The sequence below is a fragment of the Eurosta solidaginis genome, chromosome 1 (genome assembly GCF_040869045.1).
Source record: "Eurosta solidaginis isolate ZX-2024a chromosome 1, ASM4086904v1, whole genome shotgun sequence".
NCBI lineage: Eukaryota > Metazoa > Arthropoda > Insecta > Diptera > Tephritidae > Eurosta > Eurosta solidaginis.
In genome coordinates this window covers 123,146,474-123,159,059 of record NC_090319.1, presented here as the reverse complement: position 1 = coordinate 123,159,059, position 12,586 = coordinate 123,146,474, and the positions used below count along the sequence as shown (strand labels likewise).

The 12,586-nt window shown below is 43.2% G+C and overlaps 1 long non-coding RNA gene across 1 annotated transcript in view; it reads right to left on the bottom strand.

Moving 5' to 3' along the window:
* The window catches only part of LOC137237796 (uncharacterized), a 35,731-nt gene extending 23,499 nt beyond the window's left edge, over window positions 1–12,232 (bottom strand). The window contains exons 1-3 of the long non-coding RNA XR_010949037.1: window positions 12,111–12,232; window positions 10,582–10,771; window positions 10,279–10,509 (exon numbers count right to left, since the gene is read on the bottom strand). This is a non-coding gene — a long non-coding RNA (uncharacterized lncRNA). The remainder of the gene's footprint in view (window positions 1–10,278; window positions 10,510–10,581; window positions 10,772–12,110) is intronic.
* Between the last annotated feature and the right edge of the window lie 354 nt (window positions 12,233–12,586).

Here is a 12,586-nt window from a genome sequence, read left to right as displayed (position 1 = left end):
TTGTTTTTGTACAGCAATAGCATTGTCATCAACAGCACAATCGCCACAAATATACATCTCATCCGAATTTTTAAAATGATCCAAATCGGCAGCTAAGGTACCAACAACACATTGCAGGTGATAAACTTTTTTAAATTTTTCACACTGCACACTGCTTTGAGCGCGTTCAACTCTGTGTCCACAGAAACAGGGCATATTGTTTGTGTAAAACAGCTATGAAGACAAAAACAACGTGTAGACAAGGCAAATAATATGCGAAGCAGACAACTGTCAACAGCTCAAATCAACATACACCTGCACTGCTTTTTAATTTATATTGTTTATATATAATGAATTGCACGGAATTGATTTAAAATCTGCTTTGCACAAATTGTTAATATTTGATTATATTTGTTAATATTTGTTTAGCACAAAATACATTTGTATTACACAAATAGAAAAATATCGTAAAATATCGTAAAACGAAAAACACAGAGCTCTAGTGAAACACGTCCGTACACAGCGATAGACAATATCATATTATTGGTGACAATGAATTAGTGCGTTACATCTGAATGGTAGTAAGGAATATCGTCTTACAAAATCAACATCCAAACAGATGAAAACAATTTTTTTTTCTTCTTAACAGAGGCTATAAGGAAGATATAGAATTAAATTAACTGCTAATGATGAAACAGGTTTGGATCTTGAATTTGGAAGATTGACCATTAGTAGTTTTAATCTTCAAAGGTTTACCAGGTATTGGTTAGATCTATATCTTGTTACGTTACGAATAAATTTTCACGGAAATCCTTTATAAACATGAATTGTAAATAAAGTAATATTTAAAATGGGAATGCTGGCGTCGCCATTTATTTAGAAGGCACTTAGGGTTACCAGGTAAGGGGCCACCGAAATTCAGGTGCGTCGGTGGCCATGGATTTTGAGGGTGGGCAAAGCACCGGGCGTCGCAACACCACCCGCGGCGCCCCCTATGTATATTCGGCCCTTTTCTTTTTTATTTTAATTTTTTCAGCCTTTTTGTTATTATTTAATTTTTCAGCGTTTCCTTTGAGTTTGATTTAAACTGTTAGTAACCGGTCATCTCCGGTTCGGTAATTTTTTTTTGCGGTTATTTTTTTTTAAATTTTTGAATTTTTTTTTAATTTGGATTTTGAATGTCAACGGTCTGTCCGTGACATCCGGTTCGGCCGGATGTTGTTTTATTTTGAATTTTTAAGCGTTTTGAGTTGTCTCTGCGCTTCTGTCAGTTTGGTTTTGAATCTGACAATTGTTGCTTTTGAACAGGCATTATATGACCATTTTCTCTGTTTATGGCGCAGGAACAGTAAGGTTGGCAAGGACCCGCCCCAGCCGACAATGACTAGCCACTGTGCACCACAACATCATGCCCACCGCCTTCCTTACTGCTTCCATGTAGATGCGATAACCATAACAGATGGCGCCCAACGTGGCGCCTGAAGCGCTGACCGCGAGGGTCAGTCGGGTCAACCTGTGAGGTTGACCATCCCACCAGTCCGAGTGAGCAGCCACAGAGCTGCCACCTACGTTGCGGTGGGATGGTTGGACGGATCAGGTTGTCCGGGCTGGTCATCGGGGGCAGTGGCTGATGGAGCCACGGACTACACGTTGTGTCATCCGGATTTTTTTGTTTTTTCACCCAGTGAGGCAGTGCTGCACGCACTTTTTTTTTATTTTTCCCGGAATGTTGTCCGTTAGTCGGCTTAGGTAATATATATGTCCGCTAATTGGGTTTCAATTTTTTTTTGTAAAATAGTTTTTTTTTAGTTTATTTGCCGAATTTTGTGTTGTTAGTGTGAGTGCGTGTATGTATGTGGAAAAAGAACCCAAGCTCATCCCACGCCCCAGGTGGTAGTTTAGAATACCACCTGGACTGTGACGGGTTGAGCTGGGATTCAGAGTGGCACTCCCTCCTGTCCCACCAGACTGGGGGAGCGGTTCCGAAACCGCTCCACCCATTGCGGTGGAGGCAGGAGGGGTGTCCAGCAAGGATGGACGGGAGGCCTCAACACCCCCAACCAGTCCCAGGGGCAAGCCCCTGGAGACTGCCCCTGCGTTGCGGCTGGGCGTGTTAAGACCAACCCGTGTGTGTCTGGAGTGACCCTAGTGGCCCCAACCAGTCTCGGAGGGGGGCCTTAAGACCCCCCTCGCATTGCGGTTGGGAGCACTAGGGGTAAGTATGAATGGATTTATGTTTTTTTTGTTAGCCTGTATCCCGAGTGCCTTCGGAAGGGGGGATGTCAGCATTCCCATTGATTTCCGACTTATATCCAAAGTATTTAATCGCTTCTTTTTCCAGCTTTGGGAGGTTTATTTTTTTTTGTACAAAATTTATATACCCAAACCTTTTTTTTTGACCTATCAGTGACCATTTTTTTTTAATATGTCGCGAGACCAGTCGTTCGAACCGGGCCGGAATACCCCGTTTGGGAGTGCAGGGAATTACCGGGGAAACCAGAAACGGGGTAATAAAAATAGAGGGGCTTTCTCTCAGGCCAGGCGTCCCTTGGTGGTGCACACCCCAGTAGGCGGACAATATGGAGACCCCGCGTTAGTAAACATGGGCTCGGACCTGAATGACCCTCGAGAGAAACTGGACGGACCTGTAAGCACCAGTCACGTGAACGCGCACGATATCTCGGGGCTAATGCCCAATGCGGCGATCTACGCACCCGAAGGAGCTGGTGCTTTACCACCAAACCAGGAGATGGGAAATTTCGGAGACGCTACAAGCGATCGGACCTTAGGAATGCAGGATGAAGCCAACCGTGGAGGCTCGTGGGTGTACGTGCTACACCAACTGTTTCAGGCTTCGCAGGAGGAAATGCGGAGAGAGATGGGCTCAATTAGAGCCAACATGGCCCAGCTCAACGCCGCTCTCGAATCCACGCAGCAAGCAAACCAGCAACACAGGAACGCAAGTAGGATGGACCGGAACCCATTGCCATCGGTAGTACCTCCAATGTACCCGACTCCAAGCAGCATAGCAGTAAAACCGCAGGAGTGGAAAATCGCATTCGACGGCACTGGGAGCGTAGCCGATTTCCTCTTCAAATTGAACACCTTGTGTGAGCGCACACAATGCCCTGACGAACAAATAATGGCCAGTTTCCACTTATTCCTTTCGGGACGAGCCGAAGAATGGTACTGGCTGTTCACTAAACAAAACCCAAATGCGACATATGCCTTTTTGTGCTACTCGTTAAAAAGAGAGTTTGGCACTTTGAAAACGGACCACGAGATCATGATAGAGATCTCCATGCGGAAGCAAAAGGCAAGTGAGTGTTATGACGTGTTTCACGCGGACATAATCTCCTTGAACGCGCGCTTAAGGGAGCCGATGTCAGAGCTTCTACTGATTGACATAATAAAAAGGAACGTCAACAGTAGCCTTAAGCTAATGCTTTTTAATGCGGACGTAAGGACCATCCATGATCTACGCGATGTAGCACGCAGAGGTGAACAAGTGCTGAAAGAGAGCAAGCTGCTGGGAGCCAATTACCCAGGACGGCATGTAAGCGAGGCACGCGTGACAACCCCGGACATGAAGATGGAAGGTGAGGACGGCGAGATAGATCCGCAGATAGAGGCGCTGGAATATAGACGCAGCAGAAGACCGGACTACTCGGGAATCCAATGCTGGAATTGCCAGGGAATGGGGCACTCCTATATATATTGTGAGGAACCCATAAAAAGTCCTTTTTGTTTTAAATGTGGGCATAAGGGTGTATTCACCCCTAAATGCCCTAGGGATCATCGCAGGCAGGGAAACCAGTACCCGAGCGAGAAGGCGGGGGAACCTCGTTCGGCTTCATAGCTCCCACATCAGCCAGTGCTCGAGGCGTCGTCCCGTGCGCTGAACCAGAGGGCGAATCTCTGCATGGAGGTGGTGAGCTTCCGAGGTGCAGTAGTACCCTGGCAGAAGAGCCCCCAAAAGTAATAATAACTTACCCTGACAGTACGGACAGTTCGAATAGTTCTGAAGCCGAGAGTCAAACGTCTTCATCCGCGATGAGCGAGCCGATTAGAATTCTGCGACGCCAGCATAGGGGTGTCGCTTGCCAGACGCAACTTTCACCAGACCTAGAAGAAAGGGAACATAGGTACGAACACATAAGGCATACCATTTTTGAACACTACCCGGTATCGGAAAATATTTTGAAATGTAGGAAGAGATACCACAGGAGAGTACAGGAGCGTAGACTGCTGCAAGCCATCACGTTAACGCTTACAGAGGACGAAAGGCCTTTAGTAAAGGCTAGAATTAAAAATAGTTTTCTTGTAGGGTTGTTAGACTCGGGAGCCAACGTCTCCATCTTAGGAAAAAATGGATTAGAATTCCTAAAAATTTATGGCTTCGAATATCAGCCCTTACATGCGTTCGTATATACCGCGGGCGGCAACAAGCAAAAAATTTTAGGCTCAGTATCTCTACCGGTCACTTTTAAAAATATCACAAAGGTTATTCGTTTTTACCTTGTTCCCTCGTTGCTCCAAGAAGCATACTTCGGGGTAGATTTTTGGAGAGCATTTGCGTTAGCTCCCGAAATATTCCCAACCGTAGAGTGTTTAGAGACTAGGCTTGAAAAGGAAGAGGAACCGAACCTCCATGAATTGTCAACAGACCAGAAATCAGAATTGCGAAAAGTCATCGAGACGTTTCCTTCGTACGAGAAGTTAGGCCTAGGGCAAACTAAATTAGTGGAGCATCACATCGACACCGGTGATGCTGTGCCTATAAAAAGCAAGCATTTTCCTCTTACGCCGCCGAGGCAAGCCGAAGCTTTTAGAGAACTAGACAGGTTACTACAGTTAGGAGTTATCGAAGAATCCAACTCCCCGTGGTGTAGTCCTGTAGTACTGGTCCGGAAACCAGGTAAAGTTAGGCTGTGCATAGATTCGAGGAAGGTCAACGCGGTGACTAAGAAGGATTCGTACCCCCTGCCTCATATCAACGGCTTATTGAGCAGACTCAAGGACACGCATTTTATTAGTGGCATTGATCTGAAGGACGCGTTCTTCCAGATCAAATTGACAGAGTCCTCTAAGGAAAAAACAGCATTCGCAGTTCCGGGGAGGCCTCTGTACCACTTCAAGGTGATGCCATTTGGTCTGTGCAATGGACCGCAGACTATGATTAGGCTGATGGACAAGGCAATCCCTTCGCGTCTGCGGGAGAATGTCTTCGTCTACCTAGATGATCTAATGGTGTGTAGTACCAATTTTGAAGACCACCTGGACTTGCTAGCGGAAGTGGCCAAATGCTTGAGAGACGCAGGTCTGACAATAAACGTCGAAAAAAGTAAATTTTGTCAGAAGGAAATACGCTACTTAGGATACTTGATAGGCAGCGGGTGTCTGAAAGTGGATCCGGGAAAAGTAGAAGCAATACAAAACTTCCCGATCCCTAAATCCCCTCGGCAAGTGCGTAGGTTTGTGGGCATGGCGAATTGGTACAGGGCGTTTATTACCAATTTTGCTGACTTGGCAGGTCCCTTGACCGACTGTCTCCGTAAGTCAGCAGGCCCGTTCAAGCTTACCTCTGAAGCTATAGAGGCCTTCGAAAAGCTAAAAGTAGCTTTGAGTTCCGCCCCTGTTTTGGCCCAACCAGACTTTTCCAAAGAATTCGTAATACAATGCGACGCTTCCAAAATAGGTGTTGGCGGAGTGTTGTTCCAGGTCGATGATGAGGGCGCTGAGCATCCAATCGCATTCGTGTCGAAAAAGCTGAATAATGCTCAACGCAATTATACAGTAACCGAGCTGGAATGTCTTGCAGCCATAATTAGCGTGAAGCGTTTCCGACCCTATGTCGAAGGATTACCTTTTCGGATTGTTACGGACCACTCCAGTCTCAAGTGGTTGATGACACAAAAAGACTTGAGCGGGAGGTTGGCGAGATGGTCACTCTTACTGCAAAGATACGATTTTAGAATGGAACATCGTAAGGGCACCCTGAATGTAGTACCAGACGCGCTGTCGCGTTTTGATGTTGACGAGTTAACTTTCACTACCATGCCCGGAGAAATAGATTTAGTCTCTCCCGAATTTTGTAGCAACGAATATTTAGACTTAATTCGGACCGTCACCGAAAACGAGGAATCACTTCCGGATTTACGAGTGGTGGACGGTGTAATTTTCAAAAGAGTTAAGTTTCGTAAGGGGATGGAAGGGGAAGAAGACTCGCTGTGGCGTTTATGGTTGCCAAAAGGGTTGACTGAGGAAGCAGTGAGATTAGCACATGACGCTAACCGGAGTTACCATGGCGGATGGCAGAAAACCTTAGAACGTGTTAGGCAGAAGTACTTCTGGCCCCAGCAGGCTAAGGACGTCAGGGACTACGTCCAGCGTTGTGACACCTGTAAAACGGTAAAACCCACCAATCAGCAGTCGAGACCACCTATAGGGAGTACCTTTGAATCCGAAAGGCCATTTCAGCGGTTGTATTGCGACTTTCTAGGGCCGTATCCGAGATCTAAGCGGCGAAATCAATTTCTTTTCATAGTACTAGACCATTTTTCAAAATACGTTTGGCTAAAGCCCATGCAGAGAGCTACCACTGTTAACGTTATAAATTACTTCGCTTCAGAAATTTTTCCGGCTGTAGGGGTCCCTGAGTTTATTCACAGTGACAATGGTAAACAGTTTATCTCGAAGGAAATGAACCAACTTTTAGTAAATTACGGGGTGACGCACGTGAGGACGGGGCTATATTCTCCCCAAGCGAACGCATCCGAACGCGTCAATAGAGAAATTGTTTCTAAGATTAGGATTTTCCTGAAAGATAAACCTGACCATACCGATTGGGATAGGCATATACCCGAGATTTTATCAGTTTTGAGAAGTGATTTTCATACGGCGATTCAGTGTTCTCCATACTTTGCATTATATGGCCAAAATATGGTCCAGCATGCCTCAACGTACAACATTTTAGGGAAACTCGGCAGCCTTCGAGAAGACCAGGTTACAGTAATAAGCCGAGCTGACAAGTTGACTAATATTCGGAACAGATCCGTAGAAATTTAGATCAGGCCAAGGATAGGGGAGTAACCACCTATAACAAGCGCTCTAGACAGGTCAACTATAAGGAAGGTCAGGAAGTTTTTCGGAGAAACTTTGCCTTAAGTAATTTCAAACAGGGCATTAACGCCAAATTCCTACCCAAATACCTGAAGTGTCGCGTGCTTCGAAAAATAGGCAATGCACTGTATGATCTCGAAGACCTAAACGGGAAACTGATAGGTCGCTTTCACGCTTCGGACATTCGCCCGCAATGAACCAGAAAACGTTTCCTTACCAATTTACAATTTGATTTTTTTATACCCACCAATTGGACCTTTTTCTGGGCGTTTTGGCGGTCGGGGACATCTCGCCCAGTATTCTCCCCGAGCACTGACCTCATAGGATGTTCACACGCGTACTCACCGAGGACCGTGAACACCCTGGCAGTCCACGCTTAGGTCGGACTAGCCTTTCGGAGTTTGGACGAGTTCTCCATATCAAAATGTCTATACTCTTTTTTTTGTCAGGCCTTTTGTGGGGGCGATAACCACTAAAACCTTTCGGAGTTTTGACGAGTTCTCCATAACAAATGTCTAATTGCCGCAAAGCCCTTTTAAACTAGGAAACAGAATTAATTCCCAAATTTGACTTAACTTTTTTTTGATGGACCTATGTTGACCGGCTAGCTTCGTAGTAGGACTTTGAGACTCTTATCTCAGGGGTGAGTCGTGCCCCACGTTGATTGGCATTGGAGGCCCCTGGCAGTGGCTTCCCACAGCGGATCCGGTTTCCTGTTCGCTCTATCGTCGGGCCTTCTAAGCGAAGCAGGTTTGTTACGGTCTGCTGCTACGGTATATGGCTGCGATCCACTTAAGAGCGTTAACGTTATAAACGGGACACACCTAGCGATGTGGCAAAGGTTGCGATGAAAAATATCAAAAAGGAAGGGAGACAGACCGGCCATCACTAAGAAAAATTTTTTCTTCTACCATGAGTTTCCGCCCGATACAGACAGGAAAAAAGGAAAAAAAGAATTTGTGTTGAGATACCAAACAGTACTGTGTGCAGCGAGCGTACATCCTTTGATTACCTCCGCGGGGATGTTCAAATTCCCATTGGCCATTATCCCAATAAAGATAATAACCATTCACCTGGTTTCTACGTTGGCACGATCCTTATCAGTTTTGCGTTCCTGTTGCTGTCGCTCTTTTGAATTTCGACATACATTTCAGCTGATAGTGTATGTAAGTGAGCTTAAACTATATAATATGATTTACTTATGTATTTTTTTTTTTAATTGTAAATGTTAGTAAACAAAATCTACAGTGAACTAATTTATTCTATATCCATATATTTGTGTTACAAAGTACTTTCGTACAACCAGAGTTATAGAGTCATCCAAAAGAACGTATGCATACAGTCCTATTAAATAAATGAAAACAAATATCAAACATTTAAAAGGGCTACATAATACCCACACACATAAATGTAATTGCGAATATATACATGCTACATATGTATATCATTTGTACCCGTGCTAATGAAGTGAACCATTAGACGTAAACGTGAGAGGTAATTAACAAGAAAAAAGAGAAATTACACCTTGGAATGTAATAAGAATGACTTACATACCTAATAGCAAATGAAGGTTTTAGTGAGAAGTAAATAGCGTGTATGTTACTAGTTATTACAAGGGCACACGCACCTAAATACAACATAATAGCATAAGTAATTCTGTTTGCATATATGATGTAGCCTACATATATATATGCATATAAATACATAGTTTTTTATATAAACATTGAGACCAAAAGTAACGAGTATATGTAGATAGTAATAAACGCGCTAAGCCGGTTGGGATCGTTAGGTTTGTTTATTAGAATCATCTATTAAGTCTTTAACCACTGAATATTTGAAATAAGTTTATAATATAAGGGCAGCCTTATTGGTGACAATGAATTAGTGCGTTACATCTGAATGGTTGTAAGGAATATCGTCTTACAAAATCAACATCCAAACAGATGAAAACAATTTTTTTTTCTTCTTAACAGAGGCTATAAGGAAGATATAGAATTAAATTAACTGCTAATGATGAAACAGGTTTGGATCTTGAATTTGGAAGATTGACCATTAGTAGTTTTAATCTTCAAAGGTTTACCAGGTATTCGTTAGATGTATATCTTGTTACGTTACGAATAAATTCTCACGGAAATCCTTTATAAACATGAATTGTAAATAAAGTAATATTTAAAATGGGAATGCTGGCGTCGCCATTTATTTAGAAGGCACTTAGGGTTACCAGGTAAGGGGCCACCGAAATTCAGGTGCGTCGGTGGCCATGAATTTTGAGGGTGGGCAAAGCACCGGGCGTCGCAACAACACCCGCGGCGCCCCCTATGTATATTCGGCCCTTTTCTTTTTTATTTTTAATTTTTTCAGCCTTTTTGTTATTATTTAATTTTTCAGCGTTTCCTTTGAGTTTGATTTAAACTGTTAGTAACCGGTCATCTCCGGTTCGGTAATTTTTTTTTGCGGTTATTTTTCGAATTTAAAATTTTTGAATTTTTTTTGAATTTGGATTTTGAATGTCAACGGTCTGTCCGTGACATCCGGTTCGGCCGGATGTTGTTTTATTTTGAATTTTTAAGCGTTTTGAGTTGTCTCTGCGCTTCTGTCAGTTTGGTTTTGAATCTGACAACTGTTGCTTTCGAACAGGCATGATATGACCATTTTCTCTGTTTATGGCGCAGGAACAGTAAGGTTGGCAAGGACCCGCCCCAGCCGACAATGACTAGCCACTGTGCACCACAACATCATGCCGACCGCCTTCCTTACTGCTTCCATGTAGATGCGATAACCATAACAAAGCACCATTGCTACATATATAACTTCCCACGTTTTGAATCAGTAATGAAAAGAGCAAAATTTACTAAAATTTTAACTGGTTGTGGGTAAGGTGTTGATGTCCTCTCTTAACGCAATGTATTGGCAACGGCGACGCAGGGAAAATAATAAAAACCCTATACTACTGATCATAATTAATTAATCCCTCCCTTACTATGCAGTTGTATGCATACATACATATGGGTTTTGTTCTCCAAACGCTATTTAAAGAAATCAATTGGTATTTACATGAACTGTGAACTCTTTGGTATTTGCCTTCTTCAGTTGATTATCAACAAAAGCATGACAAATTATCACTAACAAATTCATACATGTTGTTTATATATTTAATATGGTAGGCAATTTACTTACCCTTTCTGGTGCGATGATCTTGGACAATCGGGCCTGACTAGACGAGATTTATTTTGCTTTAACATAGCGTGCTTAACGCGAACCACATCATGTTAGGGCACAATTTCGATTATGCAACCAATCAAAGAAATGTCGTGCTTGTAATACTGCTATGATAGCAGCAGCAGCTCCCGGTGGCGGCACATAAACAACAGTTGCATGCGGATCAGTTGCATTTTTTGGTTCGGGTACCTATTCAATTTTAATTCACATTACATTATCTACTATTGCAATTTTTAATCAATACAAATCAATATAAATTACCGAAGCAAATACTGGCAAACCAAGATGCGTAGTTCCACCCTTTTTTGGGAAAATACATCCAACCAATTTTGTACCGTATTCCCATGCATGTTGGTTGTGGAAAGTACCTTGTTTACCGGTAAATCCTTGGCAAATGACACGTGAATCTGCATTTAATTGTAGGTTTCTTGTTGTTTTTGCATATACTGAGCTGAATCGCACCCCGGCAGAGATGATATATATTAGAATAACATAACATTTTTTTTATTATTTAAAAATACACATACGATTGAATGAAAAGCAGAGAGTAAATAATGTTGCTTTGGTTGTAGCGATAACCATCCCGTCAATTCTATACAACTTTCAGATTCTAAAAACGGATCTCGACACGCGCCTTTTGATACCACCTTTGTTTAGGTTGTGCACTGTCTTGAAAACGTTACCTTTTTTGGTTTTGGAAATCGAATCTTCCAATTCCAATTGGTGGCAAGAGGACTTGGCTGCCTCTAGTTAATGCGCCAGGTTAATTTAGAAGTGCCTAAACAGCTAGGTTAGGTTAGGTTGCAAGGACTGAGCTGAACACTATGGTAACAGCTCACTACTTAGGCCACCAATGGGCCCATTGTAATACCCTGTACGGTCTCAAAAGAGGACCCCTACCCTGCCTAAAGCGGGTCAAACCACCTCGTGGAAATTATAAATTTTGCCAGAGCCTTTACTTCATAGCAAGAACTCAGCTAGGTACTGTAGAAAAGGTTTACCGAGGATAGCCATCCTACGCCTACTAAGCGCTGGACAGTGACAGAGAAGGTGCTGGACGCTCTCTTCCTCCTCTGTACATCTGCAGCTGCGAAAAAAGTCGAAGGTCGCTACCCCCATTCTAGCACCGTGCGGGCCTATTAAGCAATGCCCTGTTAGAACCCTTATCAGGGACGATAGAGCTGATTTGTTTAGAGTCAGAAGCGCTTCTGTGCGCCCCTTGTCATATGAGGGCCAGGTTTGCCTGGATGTCTCACACGAAGATATGACTGACCATAGTCCATTTGCGATTCTTAAAGTGCTTGTGCTCACACGAAGCCTGAAAGTGGCCATGGGTGTGCCTACCGAATCATTTCCCTGAAGGATATGGTCGGTGGTGCCCCTTCTGACCAGCTCGTCTGCTCTGCAATTGCCTTCGATATCACTGTGCCCAGGTACCCATATAAGGCTGATACTGAAGTGCTGAGCTATCTCGTTAAGAGATCTGCGGCATTCAGTGACCGACTTTGCGTTGTCGACGAATGAGTCCAGGGCCTTTAATGCGGACTGGCTGGAGAAAATAAACACCCGTTTACCATCCTTAGGCATAGACCCGAGATAGTTCACAGCCCTGTGTATTGCCAGCATTTCCGCTTGGTAAACACTACAGTGATCCGGTAGGCGAAAAGAGACCTCTAGACCCAGATCCGGCGAAAAAAGGCCTGCTCCCACCTTCCCGCCTAAACAGCTAACACATGTCACACCTAAAAGCCCATAGCACAAGCACTTTTTTAGTTTTTTAGTTTAATTACCACAATTATAGTTTTTCATCGTTTTAAAATGTTTCCCGGAATAATTAATAAATTGTCGTATTAAGGTGACGCTGTCATTTCGATGACAGGAAGAAACGTCGATGTGTTAGTGGAGAGCGAAAAAGCTTTGAATGTGTGGGTGAACTAGTTACCTCCGTCTTGTAGGGTAGTGTTATTTTTCGATAATTCGATAAATTCAACCGTTTAGAAAAGCACATTCCCATCAGCTGTCAAATAAACTATTAAGCATATATGACACTATTTTTTTTTTGCTTGGATTCCAAGCTAAAAAAACTGACGAAACTTTATGGGAACTTCAAAACACAAAAACGATTTCTATCATGAAAAATCGAGACCACTATTCCCCCAAAATTAGTGAGCTTGACATGTGTTTGTTTAAGTTTTACATTTTATTTTTACTTTAACAATTAACAATAAAAACAATGCATATAACAAGCGAAAATTACTTCGATCTC